Consider the following 12,994-nt stretch of genomic DNA (forward strand, 5'->3'; position numbering starts at 1 on the left):
GTTGACCAACCCAATAATTTTCGAACCTGAAAATCTGAGCTTTTGGGGTTTCCATTCCAATTTGTACAAAACAAGGAGTGTGGTCAGAAGTGGGTTTTGCAAGAGGAAGGAGGAGGGTGTTAGGATAATCAATAATCCAATTGGTGGAGGTGAAGCACCAGTCAAGTTGTTCAAAGAATGGGTCTTGCTGCATATTACTGTAAGTGAACTTTTTACCCTTCAAAGGAATTTCCAACAGTCCTTGGTTATCAATCACCTCATTGAAAGCTTCAATGTCATTAAGATTGCCCTCCGGTTTGTTCCTATCATCCAAGGACCTGTAGAAGTTAAAATTGCCAATGATCAACCAGTTTTCATCTTCATCTATGCTAAGGTCATTCAAACAGTTGAGGAATTCCATTCTCTTGGGGCCATGACAGGGTCCATAAACTGTCATGAGATCGAGCAAGCACTTTCCTCAATCTTAGATTTCAACGCAAGCCACTTTGATTCAGTGTTTAACCCTCTAATATTCCAGTTCAGAATGTTCCAATTTATCTTCTGTCTACTCATTTATCATAGACCGGAGAATACTATCTTTGTTTTGGCCGTAGGCCAAAAACAACCAGCCAAAACCCCCCAAAGCAAGAGACTGAAAGCCTTCCCCTAAAAGCATAGAAGGAGCAAGCAAGCGCCTCAAGTGAAACATCAAGCAGAGAGACCAGACTATAGTCCACATAAATTTAGGAATAAAACAACCATCCCTCCCCATCAGAACGTAGCTAACACATGCAACACGGTTAGACAGAGAATCACAACCAGAGTAGCCAAAATACATCCACGACTCAAGAGTTTTGAACCATCACAATCCCCAGGACACCACTCCACATAAGACATTGTTTATCCATATCAAAACACTAATCTTTCACTATGGAGACCTGGCAGTCGGCAGACACCATCATCCCAGACTCCAGCAGCCGCTCCTTGGTCACCTCCTCAGGGGGTGGACAGCACTCCTCCACTGCCACCTTCTGAATGGCAGAAACAGATATGGCCGGTATGTGGTCAACAAACTTATCGATATCATTAAGACATGGGAATGTAGAGAGACCAGGAAAGTCATTGAGGGGAGAAGTATTACCCACAGTCTTGGCAAGATCACTGAGGCTCCTATCCACTCTTGTTGATCTTTTGGTTGTTGTTCTCTGAGTGGTCCTCATGGAAGACTTGAAGCCAGACAAACCTTTATTGCTTCTCTGACTCCTTCTCAATTCCTTGTCAACAAGAGGGGTGGTCACCTTCTTTCTCTTTGTCACCTTGAGGCTAGGCTTCTCTGGAGAAACTGGCAGTGGCTTCGAAGTTTTCCTCTTTCTAGCAAATGTCCTGGTAATGAGCATATTCATTTCAAGCCTAGCATCAGCATTGACCTCCATCTTGGAGGGCATGTTGGACTCCTTGGGGGGGTGGGGGTGGGGGACATCACCAGTCAACTTAGGAGGATGTGATAGGGATCATGATAGAGGGGTGGGTTAAGCCTAACCCTCCATCTTTTCTCTACCTCATCTTAACCCTCCATTTTTCCTCACCTGTAACCCAAAATCCCTATCCACCCCTTATTCCTAAATCCAAGCAGCCCCTCAAGCACAACTACCTCCCTCCCTCTCTATCCCTCCCACCCTCCCCATCCCTCGGAACTTCTTTGTCCCATGCCACTACTGTTAAGGTTAATGCCAACATCAAGCTTCTATCCGGATAGGTGCGGATGACCACAGCTAAGGATGTCAGCTCTGAGCCTCTGCAGCGTTTGCAGGCTGCCGCTGCACTACTATACCTTGGGTCTTCTTGGATCAACACCAAGAGTTGCACTGGTAGCCATTGCTGGTGCTCCTTGCCAGCAAGACATTGAGCAGGAAGTGTTCTCCCTACTTCAGCCCCTTGTCGTTGAGCTTGGATCAAACATCGTGCAATAGTTAGTCTCTCTTCTTCAGCTCATGTTGGAGACATGTCCTCGGAGTCATCAGGGTCAGCCTTCCCCTTAAGACAAGATCTTTACTCCGGATGATCCTTCTTATGTTGACTTTGTGAAGAAGTGTCTCAGTGAACAGTTTCATATGTCTGGTTTAATATATCCTTGATCATTTTGGTCTCACTGATCATCGTATGTGGACACTCCTATGGAGCTTCAATTGATTCTTTGTCCTACATATGCTATTGCTCTTGTGTCTAGTCTTGTATACCTTGACATAACTTGTCCCAAGATCTGAGCTTACCTGTCTTGGATGGATCCTTGAGGATTTCGGTTTTTTTCCTGCACCGACTCCTCTTTTTCCGCATTGGTATGATCAGCATGCTCGTGATCCCATCAAGCATGAGCTCACCAAATACATTGGTGTGGACCCTTTTCATTGCTACTCTACAGTATCACTATGTGCATCAGAGCTCTAGCTACCTGACTTCTTAAAAAAGTCTAAGATTAATGCACAACATAGCTTCTATATATCCAAACTTAGTGTTGCAGGTCCACCAAGAGTTTGAGGGGAGTTTTAGAGTCTACTAGTACATGTATTGTCTTAGGGGCTTTTCTGTCTTTTCACCTTAGTAATGTTGGATTGTTGGTGTTAGAGATATATATTGTTATATATTGTACCTATGTAATATCCCCATGCTATAATGGGCTCTTTGCATATTGCTCACATGTACATGTATATATACCGATCAATGGTCTCCTTTGAATACAAGTTGTTATTCCTAACATAGTATTAAAGTTAGGTTTTCTTTTAGTGACGCAACAACTTGTCCCGATCTAGTCCACCTGTCGCCAGCGATATTTTCTTCACCGGCCAGCTTCTCTCCCCGCCGATTTCTCCCTGATCTACACGGGCGGATCCGTTCTTCCATCGGTGGATCTTCATCGCCAGTCGTTCTTCATTGGCCTGTTCCGCTGCTGCGCCGCCGGATCCGCCCGCCTCAACGTGACTTCCCTTCCGCCGCCGCCTCCACCGCCGTCGACCGGATCCGCCCAATACGGTACGTTGCCGCTGCTAATCTGCCCGCCACCGCCTTTCCGAGGCCGCGTCGCTAGTCCTCTACAGCTACCGCCGCCCTCCCACAGCCATGCCACCCCAGGACCCGACGCCAACCGACCGGCGCCCGCCCTCTGTCCTAATCGAGACCGAGAGCTCTCAGCTCTCTATTTTGACCGAACGGTTCCAGAAAAAAATATTTGCAGTTGTTGCCCCTTTTCTTTCGCTATCGGTGTCGCCCGCCGCTACTCCATTACGCTCTTGCTTTCACCACTTCTTCAGGATGTCATCACGCGCCGTTTTTGTTGCTCGCTGCTCGGTGATCTTTGATCGTGTCAACTACCGCGATTTTGCGCAGCATATGCACATTCAGATGTGTGGGCTTCATCTTTGGGGTGTTCTCTCTTGCGACATTCCTTGTTTCCCTTCCCCTGTTCTTCCGATGGAGCTTGTGAAGCCTTCCGCCAACAAAGCAAACAAAGCAACTATTGAAGTCGTCACCACTGACTATGATACGACTGTCTCTGCCTACCAGGATGCTTTGTAGTGGTACCGGGATCAGTTGTCTAATTATGCTCAGTGGAGGGATGATGATGCTCGGGCTGTGTCCAAACTAGTTGCAAGTGTCGAGCCCCGGTTCTTCTTTAAGATTGTTGAGTTTTCTACTATCTTTCAGATATGGACTCATCTTCGTCAGAACTATAGGTCTTCTAGGATGCTCTCTACGTGTCTATATTCGCCAGGAGCAGTCTCTTTAGCAGGGTGATGCCACTCTTGATTTGTTATACGCTCAGATGTCGGCAGTGTGGAGTCAGTTGTACTCTCTTTACGTTGTTGGTTGTGCTCCTGTAAGTGTTGTGAGTACCCGGGTTCGAGCCCGGGTTGGTGGCCTCTCAACTGAAGGCTCTACCAACTAAACTATCACTCGGTTCTCAAAAAAATAACATAAATAATAATTACCTGATCAAATACCTCAAATACATCGATACTTGGTTGGTGAATCGTGCATGCAACAGTTCTTCCTGTATCTGCAACATTCTTCACTGCACGCATGACGATAGCAGCAGACCTTGCATCCAAACCTGATGTTGGCTCGTCCAGGAAAATAATACAAGGGTTGGAAACAAGCTCAACTGCGATTGTCAACCGTTTCCGCTGCTCAGTAGATAGCCCATTTGCTCCAGGAAGCCCAACCAAAGTGTCTCGGGCTTCATCCAGTTCAATCGTTTCCAGAACTCCCTTAACAAATTCCTGAGAAGGAAGAAATTATCAGATCAGATAAATGCATATAAACTGCATTTACTTCAAAAGCCATGTGCAGCAATTTATACTTTGAACAGTTCAACTTGATGCCATGTGACATATAATCCAACTAAGAAAGAATTCTACACCAAACTTGCCAGAAATTAATGGCCATTGATGTGAAACATAAACAGAAGTTAAAACTGATCAGTCACTCGGTCAAAAGACCAATCTATATATTCAGGTAATCAAGCACAAAAATGACAAATGGCAGGTGGCTGTATGTAGTTTCCTTTGAATATAAAGCTCACATGTCTTGTCTTCAGGTCAATTTCCCTTGGCAAGCGGAACCAAGCTGAGTACACAACAGACTCCCATACTGTCATCTGTGGAGAATGAACATCAGTCTGCTCGCAATAACCTGATATCCTAGCAAAGGTCTCCTGAACTTTAGGATAGCCTCCTATTATAATGTCACCTTCAATAAAGCCTCCTGTTTTCCTTCCAGCAATAACATCAAGCAAGGTTGTTTTGCCAGCTCCAGTGACCCCCATGACCACTGAGAGAACCCCTCGTTGAAAAGCTCCTGTGATGTTGTGGAGCAACTGTAGTTTACTCTCTGTATAACCTTTCCCCCTCGTGGCCTGCAATAAAATAACTCTTATTTGTATACAGCACTTCTCTGGTAACCCAAGCAAAGAGTAGGCTAGGCTGTAGATTGTGTATTTGAAGTTGTGTCCTTATCTAAATCAACATATCAAGTGCCCAACTTTTATTTGGTTTTGTTGCCTAGCACTATTTCTTGCATTTCATCATCATGAGATACATGATAAGTACCATAGGGGTGTCGATGTAGTAATTAACATCACGAAACGATATCGTCAGAGATTTGAAAGGTAATACTTTCCCTGTAAGAAAAGAGTCCATTCATAGGTTAGTCCTACTTTATATAAATGGGCAGTCAAGTTAATTTAGCTGCACATGTAAAACTTGACTGACCAGTAATAGTAGGTGTGTTCAGAGTAGCTATGGGTAATCTTGGGCTTTTGTTCACCATGTCTTTAAAATTAGCTTGGTTCTTTCCTTGTATTATAGTAAGCTTATCACGAGATACAAGAGCTTGCGAAGTCCCTGGAGCCAAGTTGTGCAAAAGAGCTTAGACTGGACAGACCAAAAGGTAAATAGTTTGCTTGACTGTAATGCAAAGATTCTGGATTTAACCAAAACATGCCAACATGTAAGAAAGGAATATCTTCTTCTCTCCCCTCTTTGTCATATCTACATTCATTAATTATTGTTTTTTATTTCAGTGTGCAATTCACATGGTGCAAAGAAATGCAAAGCCTAAAGCATTTTTAGTGTTTAGTTGAGTAAATAGCAAAGTGGATTGTTGAAGCAGTTCGATCATCTCAAGTTAACCAGTTTCAGTTTGACAAATGGTTCATTCTTGAATTGGCTAGCACATGCCACACCATTTGTTGTAATTTATCTAACAGATGGATCTAAGTGATACACTTACGGAAGATTAGAGATAATAATAGGCTAAATTATGTGCTAAATTATGTTTTCCCTCAAAACAGAGGCCAGGGCTGCACTTTTGCCGCATTCACCGAAAAATCCAAGAAAAAATGGATAAGGACCTAAGCAGCAAAGTCGTTCAAGAAATTCTAGGGCAATATACTCTTCAGTGAAATATCTGATAGTGCTTGGATATGCAAAATCCTTACGTCTTCTGGTAGTTAATCCAACGGTGAACCCTATGTTTAACAATAAAATGAAGACAATCAGTGCTCCAACCGAGATCCAATAGAAAATGATGGAGAAGTCTAGCCCTCGATCCATTAATATTCTCTCCCCAAGTGTCACACCTGATACCATAATCTATCAACACAGATATTAGTATGTGAGTTGTGGTCATATTTTGAATTTTCTCACTTAACACAGTTAGTTATCACTCAAAGTTTACCTTTTGCCATCGTGGTGTCAAAAATTCATTTCCAGTTAAGCTTATCTCACCATACGACATCGGTGAGAGCCAGAAGACCCATTTTAGCCAGTTCGGCATTGATGCTGAAACAATGTAACACCAAAGTTAGTAATGCTCTTTAACGGCTAGCAGTTGCTAAATGTATGGCATTAGATGCACAAATATTTGCCTACAACACAGAGCACAAATGGACATATGACTCATTTCCTACCAAGGACCTGTTTAGAAAGCAGGAATGGAGAACAAAGGAATGGGGAAACATGCAGGAATATGATGGAGTGTAAAGCAAAAACCCACGGGATTTAAAAAAACAATGGAAAAAATGGCTTGCTTGGATCACAGGAAAATATTGAATCTTCACAAATTCTTCTCAATTATCCATGCATAATGAAATCAAGAGAACCAATACTCCAAAAGTATTTGACATTAAATAAAAACACTGTACTAACTCTTCAAAAGACATTGCCAAGTATCATAACCATGTAATAGAGAATGCTAATTATGCTAGCCTTTTCTAGTACATCCTATCATCTTATTCCATAACCATTTCAGCACATATGCACAGGAGAGAGCAATGACAGGGAGAAAGAGATCGGAGCCACATGATTATCTTGTTTGGTCACACGACATGTTTTATTTCCTTCAAAAAGTACAGGAAGTGGATCCTATGTTGAGGAATTGAATAATGTGTGTTCCTTTGTTCCACACAGCTCAAAACCAAAATTTTCCAAAGTAAGCCAAAACTCCAAAATTACTACAAGAAATATTTGATCCACAAATGGACTAAAAATGTGGATTTTATCAGAGTAGGGGATCTTACTCCGAGGAATGACAAAACCTCCACACAGAAGAATGACTAGAAGTGACAATGTGCCACCAATTGACGAAACTGGCGCTGTTTGGCAATATGAGACTACACATCGAAACAATGACAATGCTGTTGAATGGATGAGGAAGAGCACAAGCAGCTGGCGGAAGAATCTAAAATAAATATATGCTTGTCAAAAGAAACACTCATCACTCAATAGCTCAAGATTCTAGAAAGAAATAAATGGAAATAAAAATAAGCATAGCATTATATTTTTACAGTGATACCTAATATTTGAATCTAGAGTAGAGGGTTGTATTGTTCATACTCATTAAATGCTACCTCCGTTCTTTTTTACTTGTCATTTAGGACAATGACACGGCCTCCAATGCATGCATTTGACCGTTGCTTTTTTACGCATTTGTTATCGAAAGTTGTTGAAAATATAATCATTTGAAATTGTTTTCCACAACAAATCTACTAATATCATTTTCATGTGACAAATCTTAATACATTTGCATACATTAGTGGCCAAAATTGATAACATTTGACTGCACGCATCCCTAAACGGCATCTATTTGAGAACGGAGGTAGTATTAGTCAGCTACATATTAAAAGATGTCAACGTGTACTGCTCTTATGGGCATTGGGCAAAAAGCATAAGCCCAAAAGGGGGACAAAACTAAAAAGGAATGTATAAAAAAAGGTAAATAACCAAAAGGAAACTGTTAACAAGAAAATTGATTAAAAGGAAATCATTAAGAAGAAAATTAGTTACTCTAACATCTTATTTCTGAAGAAAATTGGTACTCAACATCTAATTTCTGAATTTTCAGCACCACAAGTCAAGACCTAAAAATAATTGTAGTTACCTGGATGCTTCTGGAGTATAACCGATGAGGTAGTAAGTTATGGATGTCCAAGCTATGGATTCAACTAATGAGACTGGAATCTTCATGACAAAAGCTGGTATTGCATAAGCCCATGCAGTATAGAAGCAGCAGTCTCTTTGTTTATAAAAGACTGGAAGTCTATTAATTGTCATGGCCATCTCAGGTAATCCATTAACAATTAGAAAAATAAGTGCAAAAAACAGTGAACTCATGTAATAGTTAGCATGATCTCTATCTTTAAACAGATGTGTGCGCAGGAATACTGTCCCAGTAAGGAGAGCAACTAGTCAACCTGCAGCACAGACATAAATTAGTTTTCAACAAGGGATATTTAGAAAAAGCCCAATCAGCTCCTGGTCGGTGTACCTCAGTTAGAAAACATTGAAATCATAATTCTACTAAAACCACAGCAAATCCAGCCACTTGTACATTATAATTATGCATGTTATTGAAAATTTACGATACAAAGGATAGGACTTGAATGTGGATATAAATATAACCATGGGCATCATGCGCTAATTCATTGTCAATGACTCAATTGATTATACAAAGAAAAAGTGTATAGTGCAACTTACGTCCCCAAATGTGCATGTGCATATCGCTTGGATCCTTGAACTTGAGAGCTGAACATTTAGGTTCCTAGACTTTTGTAGTGCAATCCAAATCCATCTTAAGTTAGCCATTGTTGATGATATGGCAATTATCCCTCATTAAAGGTAAATTTGGAGTATGTTCTTACTAACTAAGATCAAAGGATAGCAAGTGAAATTTGTCTAAGACATTTGAAACACCATTCATATGCAAAGGCATCAATTCTCCAATAAACTCGCATGATGACTGCGTAGGCATGACCAAATAGTGATTTAAAGTAAGCCAAAATGTCATGCCACCTCTCATTCACAATTAAGTTAGGCGTGGACCTACCTTGACCCCTATATATAAGATCAGGGATATAAATGTTCAGTTCTCAAGTTCAAGGACCCAGGTGGTACATTAGATCTGGTAATCTGAGTTTTGTATATATGAATCAGTACAGTAAATTGGAACCATAAAACAAACTTGCTCCCACGATGATCCAAATTATAGAAATGCAAGTTTTCATGATGTAATTTGTTAAGGGTATAAGAGTCAAGGGTATTAGAGTCATCTCCTAGTGTAGAGTTTCCCTCATCCACCTCTATATATAGTGTCCATTGGGCCTCAATGAATCATCTATCATTTGTCAATCTATACAAAGTTAACACGGCATCAAAGCCTGGTTAGGGTTAGGTCTCCATCTAATCCACCCACGATCCAAATCCATCTTCATCTTCACGTCGCTGCCCACGTCTTGAGGTAGCTCGTGGGTCTGCTGTCGTCCACCGTCTTCGATCCAACCGCCCGGCCGTCCGCGGCTTCCTGCTCGCGGGTCTCCGTCGTCGTAGCAGTCTCGTCGCAACTGTCCCGCCGCGGTCGTCGCGAATCCCGCAGTCGCGGCCTGTCGTCGGCTCGTCCTTCATCGTGCGGTCTCCCGTCGTCACCCACATCGTCGCCCGCCATTTGCTCTGCCCATCCAGTGCCTTTGCGTTGGATCCGCACGCCCGCCTGCCCATCGTTGTATGAGTGGCCCGCTCATCATCATTTGTCGCCGCCCACATCGGGCTTGTCGCATGTCCTCCTGCCACCCATCACGGAGTTTCAGTCCAGATGGGGCTCTCATCGCCCGTCAACATGGTCCTACTTGTCGCCTCCGCGATGGGATCCAGCCGCCGCCGGGACGAAGCAGAGCCGTCGTGGACCTTTGCACCGCCTGTCCGCTACCATTCATCCGTCGTGGTGCCGCCGTCTGAACATCACGGCCCTCTGCTCCGATTGTCCGTTGTCGCGGATCATCGTCAACGACCGCGCCGACACGTCACGCAACTTTGCTCCAGGGCAGATCTGGTGAGATCCGCCCCCTCCCTTACCACTATCGCCCGTCGCGCCCCTTCTGCACGCCCGTCTGTCATCCGCTGTAGCGGCCATCCAGTTCGTCACCGCAACCGTCAAAATTCACAATTGTCGAGATCTAGCCTTCGCCACCATCAAGAGGTTAGCACTGTTCCCTTCCTCTTCACGTTGTCGTCAACCGCACTCTTGTCCGCCGTTGCGGATCGCCGGCCTGTGGGTTATGCTGTCCTGTGTGATTTGATGCTCATGTTGTTTTTCCATTGCGTCCAAATATGCTGCTAGTGGTTGTTGCTTGTTACTTAGATGTTGTCTTCAATATTGCTATTCATATCCTAGCTGCATACTAGCATCTTAGTCAATCTTTGTTTTTGTTAAGTCCATCCAAGTCTGTTGCACTCTTCCAATTCGTCTTAGCCATGCGTGTCCACAAATTCTGTCAGTCAGCCAATTGCCTCTTTTGATTTGCGGTTAGCTGAGTCCCGTCGATTTGGCTAATCCCGTCGTCGTCGTCATTGATGCGATCTTGCCTTCTTGGTGCTTTCATAGCTGTCTTGCTACACATCATGATCAATGGCCCCCTTCGTCGTCGTCAAGATCTTGTCTCACTACTTGTCGTCTTGAAGTAGTGATTTCTCTATTCTCCCTTTGGCTTGATTTGACACATCTCACTATTCTCGTCATGTTCAAAGTCTCCAAAGCAAGATTCATATTTGAGGTATTTGCTGAAGTACGGGTCGTGAAGGCAGTACCCTCTTGTGGAAGAGATCGTTTCGTACATCGACATTGTTCAAGAGTTGCACGCTTCGACGATATTTTCTAGTGCTTAGTGTCAACTCTTCAAATGCAGCATCATTGCATTCACATTGTATTTGAGGGGGTGTTAAAGGGTATAAGAGTCAAGGGTATTAGAGTCGTCTCCTAGTCTAGGGTTTCCATCATCCACCTCTATATATAGTGCTCATAGGCCTCAATGTAATCATCTAATCATTTGTCAATCTATACAAAGTTAACATAATTGATTGGTCAAAGCTCAAAATATGAATTCATCAGTGCATTTTGCTCACGTGAAACGGTTTTTCCATTTGTTTACCTGAATAGTTTTTGATATGTAGATGAATGCATTTCTCTTCAAGAGAAGAAGCTCTCGTGCAAAACAAAACCTGAGAAGGTCCCACTTGGATAATGAATTGATGTTGAAAGATAGTGCACTATTGTGTACTCTTGCATTTGCTCTGGCAAAAGGATTGGAGAGCTCGATAGCAAGACTTTGACCCACATGGCAAGCTCTGAACCTCTCACAAAATTGGTCCACTGTAACAAAATTGTACCTTTCATCTCCAGGACTCCAAAACTGTTCTTGGTCCTTTTTCGATAAGACCTATACATAAGCCCAAAGAGTAAAATGATTGTAACTTCTAACAGTGATTAGGAATCAAGTTAGTAACCAGAAAGGCTACTTAATTCTTAGACCAAATTCAAACCTTCTAACTTTATTTTTGCAGGACTATGAACAAAATTTCAGAGTAGCAATCATTGAAATTTAAATTAGTAACTGTTCAAATTACAGTTGCAGCACACCATTGGCCAATATATTGAAATCCACTATACAGAAACGAAAAAAAGTCTTTTGAAGTATTCTACTTTTAAAAATATAATTTAGTCCTCTATTATTTGTCAAACAGAAATGATTCTTTTTACTGAGGATTGCTTGAGTAAAAAAAGATTCCAACTTAGTGTACTGTCAAGTACCTCTTGGAGGAAATCTGCTGCTCCTTTTCTCCTTGGGCACTTGAACCCACATGATTCAAAAAAGCTGAGAATACAGCTTTTAGGACCATGGTATACTATCTTTCCTTCAGCCATTAGTATAACATCATCAAAAAGTTCATACGTCTCCGGTGCTGGTTGAAGAAGTGAAACCAATACAGTGTGATGTAAGATTTCAGCCAGTTGTTGGAGGCAGGAAAGAACCTGGAAAGTGGTAGAGCTGTCCAACCCAGTGGATATCTCATCCATGAAGAGTGCCTTTGATGGTCCTATAATCATCTCACCTGATAATTCAATTAATAAGAAAACTGAAAACTTGATAAGCCTTTGGTTAATGAAAACTGGAAAATATAATATCATATATGTTTTTACAAGAGCACTGATATGCACAAAGTAGGAACAAGCATAACGAAACAGCAAAATCCAGTCATCAGTGTCGGCAGCTATGATGCATATGCATGCACTTTGGACTATGCTTAGCCGACCTTTTGTTTTATCTCCAGCAAGAACTACCCAAAGAACCGTCCTAATGCTTGTATTACACTCTAGTGCTCGAAATCAAGCTTTCAGATGAAATATTGCAATGAGCTGCACTTTACTGGAACATGAATAATAAGGAACCAACTATCAAATTAGTTACAAGCCTGGGGATCCAAAATGAAAGAAACTTATGTTGCACGAAAAAAGAAACAAGGACAAGAGACATTGCAATAATAACTTTTTTTCAAGATAATGCGGGCGCTGAGAGCAGAAATGGGCCAAAGGGGTAGCAACGGCGTGTCATCCTTGTCGAGCATTTCGTCGAACACCTAACAGGCGATCCTATCAAGAGACATCTGCCGCGCTTACATGAAAATCCTAGCGACGAAGGAGAAGCGGGAACACGCTGCAGATGCGCCACCGGGAATTACGACGGAAACTGTGCACATTGGGACGGAGCAACATACACAGGCGCAGTAGGCTAGGCCCGGACCTTACCTGGGACGCGGGGTCCCGGCCATCGCCCGAGCCACGCTGACGGAGCGCGACGCGGACGGAATGCGGCCGGCGCGCACGTCTGGCTTGGTCGCTCATGGCGTCGGCGGCGACAAGGCCCGCCAGTGACGCGCCGCGCTGCGCCGGTGAAGACGTTGTGGGTATGGAGAGACGAAGAGGACAACGGTCACCTTACTCTAGCTTTCTTTCTTTTAAGGGGAAAATACCAAAAACAAAACACCAATTAAAATCGCTCAAAATTTTGAGTTTTTTTTCTCTTTTATACATTTCTTTTAGCAAACTCCAGCTGCGTGTACGACGTAGTTTGAAATGTCTCTCCTTCCTTCAGAGTTGTATGGGCTTCGCGCCGTGGCGAAAAATCCGTGGTCGT

At 42.8% G+C, this 12,994-nt stretch overlaps 1 pseudogene; it reads right to left on the reverse strand.

The window, feature by feature from the left end:
- The window catches only part of LOC133888190 (ABC transporter G family member 41-like), a 45,561-nt pseudogene that overhangs the window by 15,320 nt on the left and 17,247 nt on the right, over nucleotides 1-12,994 (reverse strand).

This window comes from Phragmites australis, chromosome 13 (genome assembly GCF_958298935.1).
Source record: "Phragmites australis chromosome 13, lpPhrAust1.1, whole genome shotgun sequence".
In the NCBI taxonomy this organism is placed as follows: Eukaryota; Viridiplantae; Streptophyta; class Magnoliopsida; order Poales; family Poaceae; genus Phragmites; species Phragmites australis.